This window comes from Lepidochelys kempii, chromosome 20 (assembly GCF_965140265.1).
Source record: "Lepidochelys kempii isolate rLepKem1 chromosome 20, rLepKem1.hap2, whole genome shotgun sequence".
Taxonomy (NCBI): domain Eukaryota; kingdom Metazoa; phylum Chordata; order Testudines; family Cheloniidae; genus Lepidochelys; species Lepidochelys kempii.
This window is the reverse complement of record NC_133275.1, coordinates 3,568,524-3,591,609: the sequence shown is the minus strand read 5'-3', so window position 1 is coordinate 3,591,609 and position 23,086 is coordinate 3,568,524. Positions and strand designations below refer to the sequence as shown.

Here is a 23,086-nt window from a genome sequence, read left to right as displayed (position 1 = left end):
ATAATTTAACACCAGGATATTAAAATGTCCTGAACGCTGCCGTTTTCCTGACACGCTTTGGCATGCAAGCATTTTTTTCAAAGACTTGGCCATTGTAGGCTCTTGAAGTGAGTATCGTAATTGGGATCATTAGCATCTGTATCAACTGATAATCTAGTGTGTATCCTGATTATTTTTCTCTTTCTGCATGACTGCTTTATGTTGCCAGGCAGCTAATTTCTGAGTGATTTTAAAGGTGCAGATATTAAAATGAATTGCCTGCCTTCCAACTCTTTCCATTACCTTGCTAAATTTAGACTAGCTAGTGCTGCAGCAGAATTGAGATCTCTGGGGATTTTAATAAGAGTCAAGGCAGATAATATCCAGGCTCCTGGAGCAGTGGAGAAGAAAAGTAGCCTCAAATTAGCTTTTTGCATCTGTCATCACAGTTACTTTATTAAGCTCAGGTCCTACGGAAAGTCAGAGCAACATGCATGCTCATTCACAAAGCTGACAATGCAACCCTCATGATAGCTGTGTCTTGGGGACAGATTGGAATAATGATCCAGCCTGACTTCCCTGTCCTAAATCATGTCCTGTCACAATTGCTCAGCATCCTAGGCTCTCTGTCCACTCACCCTCCTTGCTCTGCTTTCAGGTCTCTGGGGGATGATGACTGGCTGCTCAGCAGGTGAGTTTTGCACTTGGCAGCTTGTTTGATTAGACTTTAGAGCTGTTGAGTTTTGCATCCTTGCCGTGTCTTGCTGCTGTCTGCTGCGTGTCTTTAAGCCAAAGTGGTGGTCGGTACAGTTTAGAGAGGGGAACGGGAGCCTGGACACCTGTCTTCTAGTCTTACCTCTGTTAATGATTTGTAGGGTAACTTTGGGCAAGTCACTTCACCTGTCTCTTCAGTTACGCAATCTGTGCTATGGGTGTAATAAAATGTTCCTCTTTCACAAGGGAGTTTGGAGGCTTAATGACAGGTTTCAGAATAGCAGCCGTGTTAGTCTGTATTCGCAAAAAGAAAAGGAGGACTTGTGGCACCTTAGAGACTAACCAATTTATTTGAGCATGAGCTTTCATGAGCTACAGCTCACTTCAAGGCTTAATGTTTGTACAGAAGCTGTGAGATCCTACCGTGAAAGGTGCTATAGAAGTGCTATGTATCTTGTTATTTGAGCTACTTTGCCTGTATCAAACTGAACTAAAATTTAATTTTAAAGGGTAAAGCTTTCAAAAGGGACTTTGGACCAGATTTCCAAGGTATTTAGGGGTCTAAAGATGCAGCTAGGCACTTAGTGGGCGTGTCAGAAACAGCTCCCCCTGAAATCAATGGGGATTTGGGTGCTTGGACAATCCTACTAGGCACTGATCTGCATCTTTGGGCACCTGGGGCCACAGTTATTAGGGTGTTTAAATCCCTTGTGAAAATGGGACGTGGCATTTTGAAAACTTACCCAAAATGGCCCCGTTTTAATTTTAAATCCGGAAGAAAATGTGGTGGCGTTAGAGTGGGTTACAGCTCCAGATCTGTACCAGGCCCTTCCCAACCCCAGCTAACGGCAGGCTGAAAGAGCCCCGGCTCTGAGTGAGACCAGGCAACCAAGCCCAGGGTGAGACTCAGGGCAGCAGGGAAATGAACGGCTAAGAGGAGAAGGAACGGAAAGGATGTGTCCCAGGAGAAGCAGAGGTAGCACCCACGCAGCGTCCTCTTTGACCTCATGACTTGGCTTCTGAGGAGGTGTCTCCCATCGACCCCCTGGCTGTTCCTTTTGAAATGTCTCGTTGGCTGCATTTGTCCCTGGAAACGAAGCAATGGCCAAACCCAGTGTTCAGTTGGAGAAAATAGATCAAGAGCGAACTCGCCGGCGGCATATGTTCCACAGTCTGTACAGCAGTGAATTAGGCCTTGTCTGTTACCTAGCAGCCCCAGCTGCGGGTCAGGACCCTGGGGTGCTAGGTGCTGTACAAACACAGGGTGAAAAGACTATTTCTGCCCCAAAGGGCTCACGGTATTGTGTACACAGGGAATTTTTTTTTAGCAGTTATACAAGGGGAGGGAGGGATAGCTCAGTGGTTTGAGCACTGGCCTGCTAAACCCAGGGTTGTGAGTTCAATCCTTGAGGGGGCCATTTAGGGATTTGGGGCAAAAATTGGGAATTGGTCCTGCTTTGAGCAGGGGGTTGGACTAGATGACCTCCTGAGGTCCCTTCCAACCCTGATATTCTATGATTCTAAGTATAAACACCCCTATGGACATTCTTATACTGGAATAAGTGTGTCCACAAGGGAGGCGTGGGTGGGAGATCATACCTGGATAACAAATCTAACATTCCCATGTAGCCAAAGTCTTCGAAGCTCGTTGTTTTCAGGCAGCTCCTCAAGCGTATTGCTGCTCCGAGAGAGTTCCTGATTTGTGCAGTGTGGCGGGTAGCGCTCCGAACCCTACAGATGCTGAAGCCCCCGGCTGGGGTCTTGATGGGCGAAGCTGGTTTTAAAGCACTAAAACTTGGAGATGGGGAGCCAGCTTGGGTCACAGCAGCCTGTGGTGCAGTGGCTGTTGCGGGGAATGATAATAATACTTTCCTCTTTTCAGGCACCTTTCATTGAAGGATTTAAAAAGGGCTTTTGCAGCATTAATGTACTAATCCTCCTAGCCCCACTGTAAAAGGTGAGCGTTATCCCTGTTTTAGAGGTGGATAATCTGAGATACAGAGAGGGGAAGTGGCTTGCCCAAGGTCACGCAGTGAGGCTGTGGATAGAACCCAGGTGTCCAGCTTCTCCCTGACAGGCTGATGCCCTGCGCTGAGCCGAAGCATTGCCAGCCTGAAGGAGGTGGCTGCTACTAGAAAAGTTACAACCAAAGGTGCCAAAGGGGGCTCTGATTCCAGGAGCCCTGTTTGAGGTGCCTAATTTTTTCAGAATTGCTGAGCACCCAAAGTTCCCGCTGCCATCAATTGGAGTTGGGGGTGCTCAGCACCTCTGAGAGCCAGCCTTGGGGTATCAAAGTTGGGAACCCCAAACTAGAGGCTGTGGTTGGAACTTTGATTTGAGGGAACTTCGTGTTCGGTACGTGTAATGAAAGCTCAGGTATGGGAGCAAACAGTGCAATCTGTAGCAAATTCCTAATTGCAATTTCCTGCTGTGGTTGGGGGGGAATTACATCAATTACGTACAGTCGCCATGAAGTGTTGTGCTGGAAACATGATTAATCTGCCCTGGGTAGGTCGCAGTTTAATAGAGACATGCATAGATTTCATTTTCTGCCATAGAGCAGGGGGTGGAATAGACACTTGCCTTCCACCCAGTGTGGCATTTAAAGGGACAATGGCATGTAGGTTGGATTAGAATTTAGAGTTAAGTGATTATAAAATCTAAGATAAATACAAGTGTCTGCATGAACTTTTAAAGTTCCAAGTGAGAAGTTGTTGCTGTTTGGCTGTAACCGTTCTCTGGCAATTTCAGCCCAAACATTGTCACCCTAGTGAAATGAACTATTAAAAGCCCTGCTTTAAAGTGGCCCGAAAAAAAGCATTTCTGAGGGGATGGGGTGCTATCAGAATCTGGGAGCAGCAGCTTTGGTAATCAGTGCTTAAAGTGTGTTCCTTGGTGACTTCTCTCAATTTTGAATTATGTTTCTCTGCGTGGGTCTGTGGCCCGCTCCTCTCACACACTTTAAGCACTAATTAAAAGAGAGGAATTATTTATTTCTGCAGTGTTGTCATGTGCGCAGTGCTTATCCGACACACACAACGTGATAAAATGGGGCCCTGTCCTCGGCTAGTCCTTAGGCACCATCGTGATAAACACGATGGCTATTAATAATGACTCATCTAGGTTCATTGTCTAAGCCGAGGGAGGTGCAGAAAACAAAACTTGTCCAGTTTCAATGCGCTAAGGTTATGTTGGTAAGGAACCCTTTTTTTAAAAAAAACAAGATTTTCCTCTGAGGGTGATTTTAACAAAAAAAGAAAAAAGTCTAGCTGCCGGTAATCTACAGTGTGTGTAGTCATCAGAACCTCACTGTAGCCTTCTGGCTCGCAGGACTGATGGGTTTTCTGTGTTTATCCCCAGCCTGGGAATCAGGACGTCGAGATGCAATTCCCAGCTCTGCCCTTTAGGAAAGACGCAGACAAATTGGAGAGAGTCCAGAGGAGAGCAACACAAATTGTCAAAGGTTGAGAAAACCTGGCCTATGAGGAAAGGCTAAAATTTTGAGAAAGAAGACTGACGTGATAAGTCCTCACATATGTTAAGGGCTGTTATAAAGAGGACGGGGATCAATTGTTCTCAGTGTCCACTGAAGGTGGGACAAGACATGATGGGCTTCATCTGCAGCAAGGGAGATTTAGGTTAGCCATTAGGAAAAACTTGCTAACTCTAAGGGGAGTTAAGTACTCGAATAGGCTTCCGAGGGAGGTTGTGTGATCCCCATTGTTGGAGGTTTTTAGGAGCAGGTTGGAGAAACACCTGTCAGGACTTGTCTAGGTTTACTTGGTCCAGCCTCAGCAAAGGGGGCTAGACTGGATAAACTCTCGAGGCCCTTCCAGCCGGACATTTCTGTGATTCTATGGGCAAATCACTTCCCCTCTCTTTGCTCGTTTCCTCATCTGCATAAGTGGGAACATGCTACTGACTCATCTTAGGGGGGAGTTGATCTTGTTAATGTTTGTAATGTGCTCAGATGCTGCAGTGAATGGGGTGGAGGAGTCTATAAATTCCTAGATAGAACTTGAGGTTTCCCAATCGTTAGCGCCTGGTTCAGTAACATCAAAAACACAGAGAGAGAGACAGCCCCCCCGAGCAGTGGGAGACAGGCACCTCACCATGCTCCTGAAGAACTTGTCTGTGGGGTTTTGTGGCGGTAGATCTATTGTGACATAAGAAGGTGTAAATGAAAGTAACCCCCTCTGTAACACAGGAGAAGCAGGAGACGACCAGGTGGTCTCTCGGGATAGTGCCTCATTGGCAGGATGGCACCTCCTAGGCCCTGCGTCAGGACACCACTGCAGTATGTCTGGGGCAGAAGTCCCGGTGAGGGACTTGAATGCAGAACCTCCCCCAAATTAGAGCCCTCCCGACTGAGTTATATACTGATGTGTCTCAGGTAGCTCTCCCCTTGAATGTTGGCTAAGGAGGGTTTCTTCCTCTATCTGGAGGAAAGAAACCATGTCAGATGCCTTTCAATGTGATGTTGGGGTTGCTATTTACCATAAAAAGAAAAGGAGTACTTGTGGCACCTTAGAGACTAACAAATTTTTATGTCTATCTGTTTGCATTTGGAAAGGAAGATGATGTCTGTCTGTATCTATATGAGTTTTTTCATGAAGTTGATAGATTTCCACTCCATACCGCTAAATTCAGTGCCTTGCACAATGGCAGGTTTCAGAGTAGCAGCCGTGTTAGTCTGGGTATTCGCAAAAAGGAGATTAAGGTGCCACAAGTACTCCTTTTCTTTTTGCGACTACAGGCTAACACGGCTGCTGCTCTGAAACCCATTTACCATACGTAACTCGGCATTCTCCTTGGAAACCTCCCATCTGTGAACTGACTTATCTAACTGTGCCTGAGAGAGGTGGGGGGAAGGAATCTCTTAAAACAATCCCCTGCGCCTTCTCCTGTTCTTTAAGCCCTAGTGAACCTGATTAAAAGACAACCTGACCTACTTCTGGCTTTTGAGTTTGTAAGCAAAGGTGAGGATTTCTCCTGCTGAACCTTGTTTGCATATTCCTGAGTGTGGGTAGCCACCGCAGAAGGATTGATCAGATTTCCAAGACAGTTACAGTGTCAGAGTGCTGGGATTCCCTTGCATACATCTTGTCAATAGGGCACGTGCTGATGTGTTATTCTGTAGAAAGCCCCATTTCATTATGTATTGGGAGCGCATACTGGGTTTGTGCACTGCAGACTGAGTCACTGCCAACTCCCATTCAATTTCTCTCAGATGATTATTGAGTGTGGCAGATGCAGCCTACTCATTAGACCAGCCCTCTTATATAGTTTGTAATGAAGTTTTAAAATGTTTCTATTGCTTTGACATCGTTTTCTTTGAAAGCCTTATTTCTTTTGAGCTAAGTTTAGACACAGAGCCCCTTTATTATGGGAGATGTCTCCTTGTGACTTGGAAACTTACCTGGTTTGAAAGACTTCATGCTTCTGATCCTGCTTGGAAGTGTGGCTTGTCTTTATTCCCCCCCCACCCCAAAACAAATTGGGTGAGTGCATCAAACCTGGCAACATCCAGAATGATTTGGTATTGCGGGACAAACTCGGTGACCCATGTAAGGCTACGTCTACACAGCAAAAGCTGCACAGAATTGCGTCCACGCTATCGTGGTAAAAATTCACGCCCCTCACTGTTCTAGTTAAACTAGGTAAAAAGATATTTGCAGGCTGCCTTTAAAGTGCTTTGAGGCTCTTGTTTGGAAGTGGCTGTAAGATCCTCCTTCCTATTTGACATGTCATAAAATGAATGATTTAGACATAATGGCTGGGGGGATTGCAATGTAAACTTCGGTCAGAATCTTTAAGGCTTGTCCTGCAGGCAACTAGAGGCATTTCCCCACTTTTGCAGCCCAATGTAATTAGTTGTCTGGGGTTGCAGACAGGTGGATTTGTAAAATAACCCCTCCCCTGAAACCAACGCTGGTTCCTGCCTTATCTGTAGGTCTGTCTAGTGATGGTGCTAAAAGAGGTAGGTGAGCTGGAATGTTATTGGAAGTGATCAAACAGAAACAGGATTTGTATCCATTCCAGGGGCATCTGGTGGTTTATTGTAAGGGTGCTGAGCTGCTTGGATTGCTAGAATGGCTGAGTATTCCCAGGCCTAGTGAATAGGGCTGCCTTGTGCTGCTGAACGAAGCCGTCTTATTTAAACGGTAAAGCAAGTGAGGGGAACTAAACATTCTTAGTTTAGTTCAGGTTTCCTGGCTTTGCAGCCATCTCCTCTTCAGGGCAGGGATATTGGCTTCCTCCTGGGCTTGTCTGCAAAATGCCTAGCCCATCGGCAGTGCTAGAGACATAATCCATATTTCATTACTTTATATATAGCATGTCTCCAGGGCTCCGAGCAAGCCAAGCGTCTCCCCCTGGCACAGCTCTGCCTGTGAAATCTATCATTGTTCCCGCTTAACATTTTTCTTTTTTTAATGACTTGCCAAAAAAAGCCCCAACTTTTTAATGTAAAATAGGAGGCTATTTTAAAATTACAGTAGCACAAAAAAAGGACCCGTCCCCCAAACCACAAAACTTGAACTCCTCTCCCCACAATGTGGGCCACTGGTGATTTTTGTTGTATTTAAATTGTCAGTTGTCCCTCTCAGTGCAATCTAAGGTTAAGCTCAGTTAGGTCAGGCCATCCTGTAGTGCCTTCCAAGATGCTTTGGCAATGCAGGAGCGGTGGGAGTTCTACCTGTACGGCTGCCGTTGTCTCCTGCTTTTGGGTACAGAAGAGTAGTCTCTCCATTCTCATACAGTGGGTCCCTGCTTCTTCCTGCATTGTTGAAAAGAGGGGTGGTCCCAGTATCAAGGTTTCTAGACTCACAGCTAAACGTTAAACAATTGCCTTCAGATGAAATATACACAGCTGTATTGTGTCGCATGCTGCAGGATATTCATGCCTAAGAGATAGGTCTCAATCTGTGGCTTGAACTGCTGGAAGGACTAGGTGGAGCAGATGCAGTGTGTCTCAGGAGTGTCTAGATTTGCCAGTTTGATACTTAAAAGCAGACTTGAGTCAGTGTACAATAATACACAAGAAAACAGTGAAAAATCCAAGGGCTCCCAAATGGGAGGGTGCAAAAGACAAAACCCTAAGAGCAAAAATGTTTTTTTAAAAACTAAATCAGAAGCCGGAAGCCTGCCAAACAATCAGTGGGATGATCAAGGTGCTAAAGGAGCACTCAAGGAAGACAAGGCTGTTGCGGAGAAGCTAAATTAATTCATTTGATCAGTCTTCACTGCAGAGGATGTGAGGGAGATTCCCACACCTGAGTCATTCCTTTTAGGTGACAAATCTGAGGAACTGTCCCAGATTGAGGTGTCAGTAGAGGAGGTTTTGGAACAAATTGAGAAATTAAACATTATTAAGTCACCAGGACCAGATGATATTCACTCAAGAATTCTTCAGGAACTCAAATATGAAATTGCAGAGCTACTCACTGTGCTATATGACTTTTTGTTTAAATGAGCCTGTATCAGCTGACTGTAGGATAGTTAAAGTAATGCTGATTTTTTTAAAAAGGCTCCAAAGGTGATTGTGGCAATTACAGGCAGATAAGACTATCTTCAGTACCAGGCAAATTGGTTGAAACTACAGTAAAGAACAGAATTATCTGACACGCAGATGAACGTGATATGTTGAGGAAAAGCCAATATGGCTTTTGTAAAGGGAACTCATGCCTCACCAACCTATTAGAATTCTTTGAGGGTGTCAAAGAACATGTGGAAAAGAGGGATTCAATCGATATAGAGTACTTGGACTTTTAGAAAGCCTTTGAGAAGGTCCCTCCCTGGAGGCTCTTAAGCAAAGTAAGGAATCATGGATAAGAGGGAAGGTCCTCACATGGATCAGTAACTGGTTAAAAGACAGGAAACAAAGAGTAAGAATAAATGGTCAGTTTTCACACTGGAGAGAGGTAAGATCCTCCAAGGATCTGTACTGGGACACGTGCTGTTCAACATATTTACAAATGATCTGGGAAAAGGTGTAAACAGTGAGGTGGCAAAGTTGCAGACAATACACAGTTACTCAAGGTAATTAAGTCCAAAGCTGGCTGCAAAAAGTTACAAAGGGATTTCTCAAAACTGGGTGACTGGGCAAAAAACAGCAGATTCAATTCAGTGTTGATATATGCAAAGTAATGGACATTTGGAAAATATTATCCCAACTACACATACAAAATGATGGGGTCTGAATTAGTTGTTACCACTCAGGAAAGAGATCTTGGAGTAATTGTGGATCGTTCTCTGAAAACAGGCTCAGTGTGTAGTGGGCAGTCTAAAAAGCTAACAATGTTAGGAACCATTAGGAAAGGGATAGATAATAAGACAGAAAATATTATAATGCTACTATATAAATCCATGGTATGCCTTTATCTTGAATACTGTGTGCTTTTCTGGTCGCCTCATCTCAAATAAGATCTATTAGAATTGGAAAAAGTACAGAGAAGGGCAAAAAACTAATTAGGGGTATATAACAACTTTCATATGAGAAGAGATTAAATAGACATGGATTTCAGAGTAGCAGCCGTGTTAGTCTGTATTTGCAAAAAGAAAAGGAGGACTTGTGGCACCTTTAGAGACTAACAGATTTATTTGAGCATAAACGTGGATTTAGACATGGATTGTTCAACTTGGAAAAGAGACGACTAAGGGGGGATACGACTGAGGTCTATAAAATCAGGAATGGTTTGGAGAAAGTGAATAAGGAAGTGTTATTTACTCCTTCACATGACACAAGAACCAGGGATCAGCCAATGAAATTAACAGGCGGCAGGTTTAAAACAAACAAAAGCAAGTACTTCTTCCCAGAACGCACAGTCAACTTGTGGAACTTGTTGCCAGGTGACGACATGAAGGCCAAAAGTAGAGCTGGGTTCAATAAAGAATATAAGTTCATGGAGAACAGGTCCATCAATGGCTATTAGCCAGGATGGTCAGGCATGCAAGCCCATGCTCTGGGTGTCCCTAAACCTCTGGCTGCCAGAAGCTGGGAATAAGTGACAGGGGAGGAATCACTTGATAATTGCCCTGTTCTTTTCATTCTCTCTGGGGCACCTGGCACTGGCCACTGTCGGAAGACCGGATACTGGGCTAGATGGATCATTGGTCTGACTCAGTATGGCCATTCTTACGATTTCTCTCTTAATTGTAGTCTCCAACAGTCTCATGTTCTTTGCAAAGGAGACTCAAGGTGGTTTCCCTCATAGTATTCTCAGCTGTAAGCTGGCTGTCTGGCAACATTATAATGCTCAAACTCTTTACCAGGGCCACGACCCATTTCTCCTACCACCTCTGTCACCGGTGACCCTTGATCTTTACGTTTGACAGAAGGCTGCCCCGTTGTGGCCTTGATGTAGTGAATCTGGATGGAAAATGGGAGAGGGACGGGAGAAGCGAAAGCTCAAACCAAAAAGTACCATCAGCCTCTTCTTGGCCTCGATTAAAGCCTGGCTATTTCTAGAAGTTTGCAAATCAATTTGAAACAGGCTCAGCTAGAGAAACGGGTCAGTTACAGTGGTGGGAAACTCTTGCTCTTGCTGCTTCCCCATGGATAATGTGCCCTCGCTCTGCTTCTGTCCCTTAATGATGCCACTCCAGCCTCTGGCTAAATGAACCCAGCTTTTTTTTTTCCACCTCCTCTGACTCATCTGAGCGTAGGATTTTCCTGAAGAGATGGGTCCATGAATAGAACACGGGCTTCATGTGTAAGAACCACTTAGGTGCTCAGATACCAAGGGTGAAGGTGGTGGTATTTGGTTTGTATTATAGTGCACTTGGAGGCACCAACCAGGAGCGAGGTCCCATTGTGCCAGGCATTACACAAACACCTGAGATGGTCCCTGCTCCAAAGAGCTTACAGCATTATTTGGCAAGACAGAGAAAGGCTGAAGGAAAAGAAGGGATCTCCAACTAATCTATGTCCCCCATCGCTGTAACACCTCACAACCTTTAATGCATTTATCCTCACAACACCCTAATTAGAGCAATGCTGTTATCCCGGTTTACAGATGGGGATCTGAGGCACAGAGAGGGTAAGTGACGATCCAGGAATTGAACCCAGGCTCCCAGACTGCGGTAACCACCACACCGCCCTTTCTGAACAGAGCAGAGAATTATCCCAGTCCATTAGCAGCTCTCGCTTTGTGACCTATCTTTTAGAAATGCCGAGCAACCCCAGCTCCAGTCAGTCAGTGGGAGAAAAGGGTGCTCAGGGTCTTTGAAAGCAGGACGTTTATTATCATTTCCCCTCCCTCCCCCAACTTGACAGATAACCTTTTCCTCCTATAAAACAATTCATGAGTTGCAGAGCAATTTTCATCCTCCCAGAGTTAGTGGTGAGCACCCTTTGCCCCGTAGAGAAAGTCTGCCCATCTTTTTAGTTTAACGTTTTGTGTCTCCGGTCTCTGTCAAAACTCCAACAGCTAAAGGCCTCAAATCTGGCCATACCCATGGGCTGAGCCAAGCAGAGAAAATGTTGACTCCAAGGGAGGATGCTTGTGAACACATGTGAACCCCTGTGGCCACAATCAAGTCTGAAGTCGGTTTAGCATAGTCATTGAACTCTCTCCAAGTCAGTGCCATTATGACATGGATGCAGTTGAGCTGCCCTGTGAAACACTCAGCTCCTTTCCAAACCAAAGTCTGTGTGGGGCTTGGTGGATGCCAGCTGTGTTCTTAGCTGCCAACTCTTGCGGTAGCTGGTGATATTCTCAAAGCCCCTGCTCCTGAAGTCAGGTGGTGATGGGAGAATTTCACCTTTCTTTAAGGGGGAAAAAACGTGTCTAGCCCTTGGTGGCTGCAGAGAAAAGCTTGAAAATAAAGTCTCCAGAACCAGAAGGCAAATAAATAGAACCAAAATCTTTCTTCTTCTTCTATTTTAATCTCCATGATTTTTTAGGTGAGCTTATGATTTTTGAACACTCAGGGGTGGCGACTGTGTAGGGGGTGCAGTGGGGCCTGGACATCAGCATGTTTGCAGCGGCTTTGGCAGCCAGCTGGCTGGGGATGCTGGAAAGATTTTCTGTTTTGTTGTGCACCAAAGGGTAGTTCTCTTGTGCAGAAGTACTTTGGCCAGGCGGGGAAAGGTGCCCCTCTCTTGCCTCACCTTGTAAAATCATGCTGCCATTTGAGTTGCAGGTTAAGTGCTGTTCTTCCACCTAATAAATTTGTTTTACAGCTTTGCTGAGGTTCCGTGGGAGGAGTGGTCCGGTTAATTGCATGTTACTGGTACTGGCAAATTTAACTGTTTAAATAAAACTATGGGGGGTGGGGCTGTGTCACACTTTTAAATTAAAGTGAGTTGCTATTTTTCCTGTTTAAAACTAAAACTTGCTACTGTTATAAACCAGTATCCCATGTCACTTTCTTCACTGGTAGACCTACTAGCTCCTCCCACTTAAAGCCTCTTGAGACCTGCACTGGATGTGTGGCTGGTGGGGAACTCGTTAGAAGTAAGGCACAGTTTTGTTTTGTTTTTTTCTTCGCACAACGCACAGTCAACCTGTGGAACTCTTTGCCTGAGGACATTGTGAAGGCCAAGACTATAACAGGGTTCAAAAAAGAACTAGATAGGTTCATGCCGAGCAACACCAGTTCCAGTCAGTCAGTGGGAGAAAAGGGTGCACTTAAAGTCTGTAAATCCAGACTGGGTTTTCTAAAAGATCTGCTCTTGCTCAAACAGTAGTTACGGGCTTGGTGCACAGATTAGTCTTGGTTGAGGTCCTCTGGCCTGTGTGAGGCCGGAGGTCAGATTAGATGATGATAATGGTCCCTTCTAACCTTAAAATTGATGGATCGGTTGACACAGATCTGCCCCAGAGGCATTTAAAAACATTTAGCTTTTGTCTAGAGCAGGATGAGTTATAGTTTGTCTGCTCGTGTCAAGTCTTTTGTTTTAATGGAAGTGGTAGGACTGTCACGTGGGTTCTTTGGTTATGGGACTCAATCCAGGCATGAGGATAAAGTTTATCAGCCAGAGAATAATAATGGCTTGTTCTTCTCTAGCCCCTTTTGTCTGAACATCTCAGAGCCTTTTACAAAGATGAATGGTGGCGTCCATGTTTTAAAGACTGGGAAACTGAGGCACAGAGCAATGAAATTACTTGGCCAAAAGTCACATACAAGTCAGTGGAACAGAACCCAGAAATCTTGATGCTCTGGTTCCCTTTTCTCATGACTATCCCACACTCCTCTTCCATGGCTTAGAATAGAACCCAGGAGTCCTGGGTTTCAGCCTCCTGCTTTGCGTGATTAGATCGCAGAGTCAAGGTTGAAGGACAGACTACACTGACACACTCACTCCTCATTGAGCTGGGAGTTGCTGAATATTGTTTGTAAATAATATCTGTTGTGGTTATAATATATTAATATGGGGCAGAAGCAACCAATATTTTAACATTTGTGAGACTGACTCGTTTGAATTTCATGGAGATTGATGGAGAAGTGTCATGAAATTTAGCTGAGAAGAGGCCTTAAGATTTTGGCTAAACGTCAGGAATACAAACTTAGTTGGCACGAATGACTGGAACTTGAGTGGCTAATTACTCACTTTTATGGCCTTTTCCATTTTCCTGGTGTGGTTCACATTGAGAAGTCATTAATCCTGTTCTTTCTGACCACACAGCCTATTACTCTGGCAAGAACTCCTTGTCCCAAATGCGGCTTATCCCATTAGGGGACAGAAGTAATCCCCTCCTCCTTAGCCAGAAGGGTGAAGGATGTGGTAAACCTGTTCAGAACACAGAAACCAACCAGTACAATGAATGGGTCCACAGTGTTCTCTGCTGAGCGCAGGCAGGCATTTAGAGCACATGCTTTGTGCAATATTTATTATTTCACCTGGGAGCCCTAGTTTTACTGCGTTTTCTGTTGGGCCCGGTCTGCACTTGAAACTTATATTGGCATAGCTATGTCTAGATAATACCGTGGTCTAGAAAGTACGTAATCCTGCCTTGAGTGCAAGGGATTGGATTAGAAGACCTCTCGAAGTCTCTTCCTGTCTTATGATTCTATGATACCCGTGATGATACCTGTGATGTCCGTCAGGGATGTGAAAAAACACAGCCCTAGTGACCTAGCTATGCCAGCAAACCCCCCAGTATGGAAGCAGCTACGCCGACAGACAAGCGCTTATGTCGGCATAGCTAGCGTTGTTTAAGGAGGCGGTGTTCCTATCCCAGCAGAAAAATTCCCCCTGGCAGTGTGAGCTGCATCTGCCCTAGCGGGTTATGCCGGCATAGGCTCTGTAGCGTGGACCTAGCCTTAATGACGCCAGGCTCTTCGCTGAGACCTTGACCTCTGGCAATGCAGGTTCACCGCACCATGTTCTTGGGGCATTGTGTGACTCTTACCAGAGCATACCGGTTGGGCTACCTCTCCCAGTGAGGGGTTGTGTCTCTGGTTCACTTCTGTGGGGGGCCTGGGTGGGGGTTATTGCACTTGGCTGAATGGCTTTTTAACCCATCTTTGCATTTGAACTGCTCCCCAGCCTGGCTTAATCCTCCTAGGTCATTGTGGCTCATGTAATGCCAAAGCCTGCTGTTGAGGTAGGTCCATCATCCTTTCTGCAGCCCTATAGAGAGGCAATCTGTCTCCTCCGCTCTGCTCTCCTACAGGACTGCAAGCATTTGTGGGTCTGTAGCCAGAGATAGTCCAAAGGCAGGATGTGATTCGACAGTCGTCACCCTTCACTGACGGTGAGCCTGATCGTTAGGCTTCCTCGAATGTCTTTGCTAATTATTTGAATATAAATAATGAAGACTCTCCAATGAAGGCTCCATGGCATTCAAAGCTGACACATACTATCTTGGTACCTAGCAGAGGTCACCCAAGTTTGGGACCTTTAGTATTCTGCTCTGAATTGGTCCTACTCAGTACAAGCTCCCAATGTTCCAATCAGGCTGAGGATGGAATCCCCAGAAAGGAGACTTGGGCTTGTTTACATAAGGAAATTGACCGGAATGCCTATTCTGCAATGGGGATTCCAAAGTGGATTAAGCTAAACTGTAAAATAGGCACTCTTATTCCAGATTGAGTGTCCACACAGGGTGTTATTGCAGAATAATTTTTGTGCTTTAAATTCCCAATCTACTTTATTCCAGAATAATTTTCCCATGTAGACAAGCTCTTATTCCATGTGTTGGGGCATGCCTAAAGTTAAAAAGCTAGTGGAATGGCATGGTAAAACTTATACCTGTAGTAATGCAATCCACATCAACCCCAGGAAGCCCAAGGTCTGTTTTCTACAGTTATTATCTGTTGTAATTTTAGATATTTATTCAGCACGTTTTGTGCACCTAGCGTCTCTGCTTAAAAAACACAGAATGATCTTACTAGGAAGACTTCCGGAATGACTGACATGGGGATAAAGGGTAGATATGATGGTGATAGAGATTCAAGATTAAAAGGTTGCTGTCTATAAATCAAAGAGGAGAGGCTGCTGGCAATCAGATTTCATAGACTCATAGAGGATTAGGGTTAGAAGAGACCTCAGGAGATCATCTAGTCCAGCCCCCTGCTCAAAGCAGACCTACACCAATTAAATCATCCCAGCCAGGGCTTTGTCAAGCTGGGCCTTAAAAACCTCTAAGGATGGAGATTCCACCACCTCCCTATGTAACCCATTCCAGTGCTTCACCCCCCTCCTAGTGGAATAATGTTTCCTAATATCCAACCTAGACCTCCCCCATTGCAACTTGAATCATAGACTATCAGGGTTGGAAGGGACCTCAGGAGGTCATCTAGTCCAACCCCCTGCTCAAAGCAGGACCAATCCCCAATTTTTGCCCCATATCCCTATATGGCCCCCTCAAGGATTGAACTCACAACCCTGGGTTTAGCAGGCCAAAGCTCAAACCACTGAGCTATCCCTCCCCCTCATTGCTCCTTGTTCTGTCATCTGCCACCACTGAGAACAGCTGAGCTCCAGCCTCTTTGGAACCCCCCTTCAGGTAGGTGAAGGCTGCTATCAAATCCCCCCTCACTCTTCTCTTCTGCAGACTAAATAAGTCCAGTTCCCTCAGATTTGGCTCCCTTCATTGAGTATCTGAAAGAGAATTACTCAAATTGGGGATGGAGATCCACCTGGCTTTTTAACAGTTGAGAATCCATTAGAGGATGAATCTATAAGCAAATATCCTTGTTCATAACTGTAAATGCCTACTGTGTGCTTTCAATAGATATTTACAGTACAGCTTGGTCTCTGTTACGTTTGGAAAATTTGGGGGCTGTTCTCATTAATGTTCCATTCTTTAAAATTCCAGTAAATAGTTTAAATAACAAACAAACAAAAACCACACCCCAGTTCACTGGACTCAGGTTATTTCCATGATCTTTGCCTACAGTAAAGTAATGTTACTTGCAATTCTGAAATAGCAGCCGGCAGCAAAGCAGTATCAGCATCACTATAGATAATTCACATTCACTCTGTGCCTGGCTTTTATATCTTCTTTACGCTGCGGTGTCAGATAGCAGCCCAGTGCTTGCCATGGGTAGCCCCTAGTCGTAGGAGATGTAAACAATACCATGAAAATCTCTAGTCTGGTTGAGGCCAGGCAGGGAAAGACCTAAAATTAGATGCTCAGCAGCTGTGTTTTGGTTTGCAGGCGGATGAGCATGCATCCCAACGTCCCTTTTGCTCAGCCTCGCTGCTCTGGCACTGAAATATACAAACCACTTTGCTCTCCGAAGCATTGGGTGAGCAGGATTCCTGGCTCTCTTGCTGCTCTGCTCCCCTCACAGGAACAGAAGGCAGGGGCAGTCTGGCAAGCAGGAGACAGCGGTGGGTGTTTTGTTACAGACTAACTTTTCAAGAACAAGTAGATTTTCCTAAGATCATGAGGGCATTTCAAAATGAAATATTGATCGAATCGCGGGCCTCTCAATTGTAATACTGGGTCCATTTATTTTTGTATGTATTTTTTCTTTATTTAAAGTCTTCCATATATTAGCAGTTCACATGTCAGGTTAAAAATGTGATTATTTTTCATTAAAACTGCATTAAGGGTTGAGCAAGATAGCCGAGGGGACTCCATTGTGAAGGAGAGAGGCAATAGGCCGGGTTGCAATGGAGAGTTCCCAGAATATTGAATTCCTGAGAAGTGGACTTTTTTCACTTCCACGGAGAGGCCTTTGAAGTTGCCTTCCCTAGTAATTTTTTATTTTTTGTACTAAACCATGGGCTATTTGGGAAAACGAAATGTTTACTGACCGTCTCTTTCCCTCCATCACACAAATGGACGTGTTAGTTATTGGGTCACTTTTGCATAACAGCCACATGTGCGAGCATGGGGCTAGCTAAAAAGGTCACAAGAAAGGAGGTTTTGCTTTCAGGAGTGTTCCTTCCCCCGCCCCCCCCCCCCGCCCCCCGGATATACTTGCCTGGACAATACAGTTCTTCTTCTGAAAAAGATAGGACAAATGTTGATGCCTTTTTAAGTATCAACCCACAGTCCTGGTCCAGGACTCTGGTTCTTAGATGCTACCACAATCCAAATCGTGGTTGTATTGTTGAGTTCCTAATAAATCAATAAGCCGAGTTTTGGGTGGCTTGGTTGCAGTGTCTCGTCGATGCAGATCCATTTTCTGTACAGCTTTTCCCTCTTCCCCGTTCCCCTGACTTCAGTGTATGTTCTATTTTTAAACCCTGCTGCGCTCTGTATTGCGGCATTTCTCTTCCTGAATTATTTATCATTGTTTGGAGCTGAATGGAGCAGTACGTTCTTTCCACTGCTCCTTGGTGCCCACGTGTCTGTCTTGAGCCGTTGACAGATTTGGTTCATGTCAAATCACGCTAGCCCCAGCTCAGAAGGGGCTGCAAGGGATGATGGGAGTTTGGCCACAACCTGCGATAATGGGTGATCATTCCGATTTTTTTGTAGTTAATATTGGCTTTGCCCGGGCGGCAGGGAGGGGAGAACTGCTGTGCTGCCCTAGTCCCTCGTTTGCGTTCACAATGGAGTTCCGTTTCGCTGTTTTGGCTGCTGACAACTTGCCCTTTGCTCTGGCTGCAGCTCAGGGAGAGAGGGAGAAGCAGGAGTCTCTCCCTTGGTCAAGTACCCCACTAGGTTGGGATGCAGATGGGTGTGACGGCTAAAGCTTGCTTTGGGCTCCCTTGTGTGTGTGTGAGATTTCATTTGTTTTGGGGTGGGTGGCAATTTTTTCTCTATATTTCTCCTCTTCCCCAATACAGACCCTTATCCAAAGGAGAAGGGAATGTCACTGTTTAAAAGGAGTGGGTGGGAAGGACTTTATTTCTGAGGAATTTTTGAGCTGCCTGCTGAAATTGATCAGTTCCTCTGCACTCTTTCCCTGAGCGTGTCTCATCACTTCATTTCTTCTCCTTCTGTCTCTCCTCCTCCTGTCCCTTTACTCTCCTTCTGCACCTATTCCCTGCTGGGGTTGGCTTCCCTTTATCATGATCCCTTCTCCCCCATCCCTTCTTATTTACTTCTGGCCTCCCCCGCAAGGTGGCAGGGGGTTGTCCCTTAGTGGGAGGGAAGGAGCTGCACAACACAGGCTCTCTCCTCTGCTAGGGGAGGCGTTGGTGGAGGAGAGACAGCAGCAGCTGTCCTTCCTCCCTGCGTCCCCAGCAGGAGCGTGGAATGTGCTGTGCTGCTGGCTGGAACTGCATGTGAGAGGAGCCGCTGCACACAGGTGGTGTCCCAGCTGCAGGGTTGTCCGCCAGGAGTATTTCGTAACCTTGGTGCTGCGCACAGCCCCTGCCTTGCTCCTCCCCAGCTGTTACGGTTAGCTGTTACCACTCAAGAAAGAGACCTTGGAGTCACTGTGGATAGTTCTCTGAAACCATCCACACAACGTGCAGTCAAAAAAGCAAACAGAATGCTGGGAATCATTAAGAAAGGGGTAGATAATAGGACAGAAAATATCATGTTGCCTCGATATAAATCCATGGTACGACCACATCTTGAATACTGCGTGCAGATGTGGTCGCCCCATCTCAAAAAAGATATATTGGAATTGGCAAAGGTTCAGAAAAGGGCAGCAAAAATTATTAAGGGTATGGAACGGCTTCCGTATGAGGAGAGATTAATAAGACTGGGTCTTTTCAGCTTGGAAAAGAGACTACTAAGGGGAGATATGATTGAGGTCTATAAAATCATGACTGGTGTAGAGAAAGTAGATAAGGAATTGTTTTTTACTACTTCTCATAACACAAGAACTAAATGGGGTCACCAAATGAAATTAACAGGCAGCAGGTTTAAAACAAACACAAGGAAGTATTTCTTCACACCATGCACAGTCAACCTGTGGAACTCCTTGCTAGAGGATGTTGTGAAGGCCAAGACCATAACAGGGTTCAAAAAAGAACTAGATAAATTCATGGAGAGAAGCCTACTGAGCAAGGTTGGGCAGCGCCTCAGGGAAAGCTGGGATTTCCACACTGAGTCTCTAATCCCTGCTCGGTGCCCCATGGCCTGGAGTCGGCGCAAAAGGTAGAAGAGGAGTAATGCAATGGAGGTAGAACATGCATCAAGTGCAGCATTGCTTCTGGCCTGCCTGCCAGGAGGCGAAGCTGTATGACGTGTGCTCCTGGGGATTAATCTGTGAGCTGTTCCCATCCAAGGAGGATCCCCCACTGGCTCTAATGGTGCAGGGTCCATCCCCTAATGCGTGTCATGGATTGTGGGTGTAGTCGGTAATAGAAAACCAGGGCAGCTCCTTCATTTACACCAGTCCTCTGTGTCTGGCCGAGATTGGATCCCCACCTCTCGCGCTGGGAGTCCATCCAGAAACGTTTACGAACCAGAAAGCTGCTTAGCATCATGTTCTTGTTGGCTTGGGACAGGCATATCCCTACCAATGTGCTTGGTCGTTTGCGGCCCTCCCGTCGTCGTTATGCCTTGGAAATCTTGGTGGGAGGTGAGCTGGAAGAGCAGGCTGGCCCCATTAATAGTTAAGCGAGATAAGCGGCAGCACGCGATTTGAAATGCCAAAATGCAGCCGGCGCAGCCTGCCATTAATATCAAGTCTCTGAGCAGCAGACAACTGCGATGCCTTGCAGTGCTTTCCATATGATGCTTCTGTGATTCACAGGGAGCTGATACTTTTGCTCACTGGAACGCAAATCTAGGGCAAAACACTTTCTTATAGGATTCTAACTAGCAAAGTGCTAATTCTCGCTATGGCCTAATTTTAGCCTTCTCCTCTCCCACTCTCCGTGGCCAACCCAGCCTCCTTAGGGCTGGCTTACATTTGATAGCTAAGCTACGGGGTGCGGGCTCTAGCAGTGTCCTGGCATGGCCCTGGGCTGCCTTGCTCCGCAGAGGTGGCAAGGGAGGCTTGCAGCTTGTTCTGGGTTTGTGCAGCACAGCAGCGGCCCGGTGTTTCCTGGTGGCGGGGGTGAGGTGAGGGCAGCAGCCGCGGCTCTGGAGTTCTTGAGCTGAAGTGTGCAAATTGAACTCCCTGCTTATGTTAGTGCACGTGAAGGCTGCTGAGCAAGAGTCCTGGATGGCCCCGAGATTTGGAACCCTCTCATTTCCCATGCACCCCATGTGGCTCCTCTTCGGGGCTTTGTCCCTGTTCTTTTGTGTCCTCGTACCAGCCTGCTCTGCGGGAAGCACGTAGCGGCCGGCAGGTGGCATTGGCACAGGCCCACTGATTTGTGGGGGACTCCGTCCCAGGCCTCGGGGTGTTGGCCCCCTCCCTCCCTGGAGATTTGCCCTATCAGGGTTGTTGTACCTGGATAACCACTTGGAGTAGGTAGTTGTAAACAGCTATAAGCTGCAGTGTGCAGTACAGCAAAACTCTCCCCGTGCAAATAATGACTTTGCCCGTCTGCACAGGGGCACCTACCCCCATGGCTGGAATTGGGGCAAATCCCCAAAGTAGCTACATGCTGTTTGGAGTCCAGCGGCCCCCTCTGCCTCTTTCCCTCCCACTGATTATACATTTGCTGTAACGGGAATGTGGCTGGCAATGCCCAAGAGAGCACAGGCCGCAGCTCGCTCGGCCATAGCTGCACAGTTGATGCAATTCCCCAGCCCCACGGCATCCACGGGCCGTTCCCCACCAGGACTCTGGGGTATCAGTTGAGATGTTTATCTAAAGCACCTCACCCAGTTAGCAGCACGGTCTCGCTAGGGAGATTTCCTAGATCCCTGCTGATGGCAAATCCATGGGCTTTTGGTCCAACGGCAACAGGGGCCCGAGAAACACCTGCCTTTGGGAACCCACAGCAGGGAGAGGATGCTTCCTACTTGGATCATGTTTGCTTCCCTTTATTGACTATATGGAAGAAAACTACCTGGATTAGGAGTGAGCCCACAGTGTTAATAACCCAAGGGGCAGGTGTCTGATCAAATAAGTGTGGGCCACTGGGTCCTCCTTCCCCATTCAAAGCCCGAGAGAGTACAGGGAACTAAAGAGATTGAGGGACAGAATTCCTCCTGCAGGCATAGGGCTCCACCACAGCTCTGTAGTACCTGCCACTGGGGGGGTGAGGAGGGGTGTCACTGCATTGATGTAAGCGTGGATCTGATGGCCCCTCCCTCCGCCAGCCCTCTGGCCCAAGTAGCTATTCTCCTCATCCCCGCTGTCCCTCCCACTCTTTGCTACACAGATCCATGTCTCTGTGTCCAGGGCCTGTGGTTGCAAAGGAGACCTAGTGAGTTTGGCGCCCTATTCACCTAGCTCCCCTCAGCCCCATCGGGAACCCAGGCTGAATGACTACGATGTGCTTGGAAATGGCTGCTGGGCATACTCTGCTGACCCCCTGGCTGAGCAGTGTTTCTGCCAGCAGCACCTTCTCCTTGCACACCGGGATTTACGCAGGCTTCCAGCGCATTGCTGAATGCAATTGAAGGAGCTGGTTTCAACCCAAGCATCCTTACACAGGTGCGGTGCTGCCTGCATACTACTCGGCCTCTCCTAGTACGATGCTGCAGTTGCTGAGGTCGGCTGCGATGCTCACGCGAAATGGGAGGGACCTGGCAGCTGAAGTGCTGTCAGCAAGGATCCTCAACTCTGGAACTCAGAGCCCAGATTGATAGTCTTTCCCAGCCCCTTTCTGGGCTGGAGGGGGAGGGGTTGATTAATAACTGTGACACATGGGTGCCCTTTAAATATTGAAATCCATAGATAAGCACTGCCCCTCACCCAACCTCCTGCAGGGTTTCAGTGGTACGAGCTAGCCTTGTACATACAGACTCACCGTGCTGCGGCAGCTTCACGCTGGGAGGACGTGGCTGCATGACGGGGGTTTCCATCAGTGCCGTCCCACCGGTTCAGTGCCATGAAGTGTGTACTTCGTGAGCTCTAGTGCAGACGAGGCTAGAAACTACACTCCAGGGAGCACCTTGTATTGTAGCTCTTGGGATACGCCCAATAACCAGGTGACCCCTTCGGCAACAAGCGGGGAGAGCTGCAAGGGCTTCATCTGCATTTGCTTGGGAGGGAAGGTTCAGCCTGGGGGTGCTCTTCACACCTGTGCTGCTGGCCTGTTCCCCGGTATTCCCATGCAGCCTCCTTGCAAGTCTGGAGCACAAACAATACCCTTTGCTTCAGCATCTCTCCTGCGCTTCCCTGTCTCTGACCTAGTTTTCATTGCACGCACACGGGGTCTGAGCAAATGGTGCTCAGCTGTGAAAAGCGGGAGCTGTGCAAGTTACATGCGGGACTTACCCGGCCCCCTGCTGCAATCCAGACGGTCTGGGGGGGGGCTGACTCACTGTCACTTCCTCCCACCCAGGATTTGTTGCCTCCCAGCTGGGGGACAGATGCAGCTGAGGAAAGCCTCACACATGTTTGTTTAATGAAGGTGAAATGCCGCTGGCTCGGAAATGAGACATGTATTTAGGCTGCCATCTTTAAAAGGGCCTGATTAGTCTGTACTCATGCACCCGTTCCTCCCAGTGCAGCGCTCTGAAAGGTCCCTGGGGAGAAGCTGTGAACCCTGCCCCTGCTGAGCCTCCTGCAGGTGGCTATGCTGTGAGGGAGGAAGTTGCGTTGGTCCGGCCCTGCAGCACTTTCCTCTCTGCTTCAAGTCTGGCTTAATAACCAGCTGTGGTGTTTAAACCAAAGGGCCCCTGCAGCTTTGCACACTCCTCTTGGATATGTGCCAGGCCTGCTTGGCCACACGCTGTCACACCCTCTGAAGCATGAGGTTCCTTGAGGGTAGGAAGGCCAGGCAGCACAGTAGGGGCTGGAGCATGCTACGGATTTCCTTTTACGCCACTGCTAATTTTGATGCTGCACAGCTCCCGTACACCAGGGGCTGATCTCAGCTACCCCGAGTCTGAGCGGGGACGGGTTGGAGAGACTCACTGGAATGGCAAAGGAGCCTTTGGCCTGCAGAGTGCATGGTGGGCCAGTTAGCTGGGTCTTCTCTGTGCTGGGCTAAGATCCCTGGCACGCGCAAGGCTTGCCG

At 47.1% G+C, this 23,086-nt stretch overlaps 1 protein-coding gene across 7 annotated transcripts in view; it reads left to right on the top strand.

Moving 5' to 3' along the window:
* The window catches only part of R3HDM2 (R3H domain containing 2), a 127,736-nt gene that overhangs the window by 35,845 nt on the left and 68,805 nt on the right, over positions 1 to 23,086 (top strand). For 2 of the 7 annotated variants that reach the window (XM_073319354.1, XM_073319345.1), the window contains one exon: positions 638 to 670. The exons of the other annotated variants lie outside the window; for them this stretch is intronic. The gene's annotated coding sequence lies outside the window, so the exon portion shown is untranslated. The remainder of the gene's footprint in view (positions 1 to 637; positions 671 to 23,086) is intronic. 7 annotated transcript variants of the gene reach the window in all.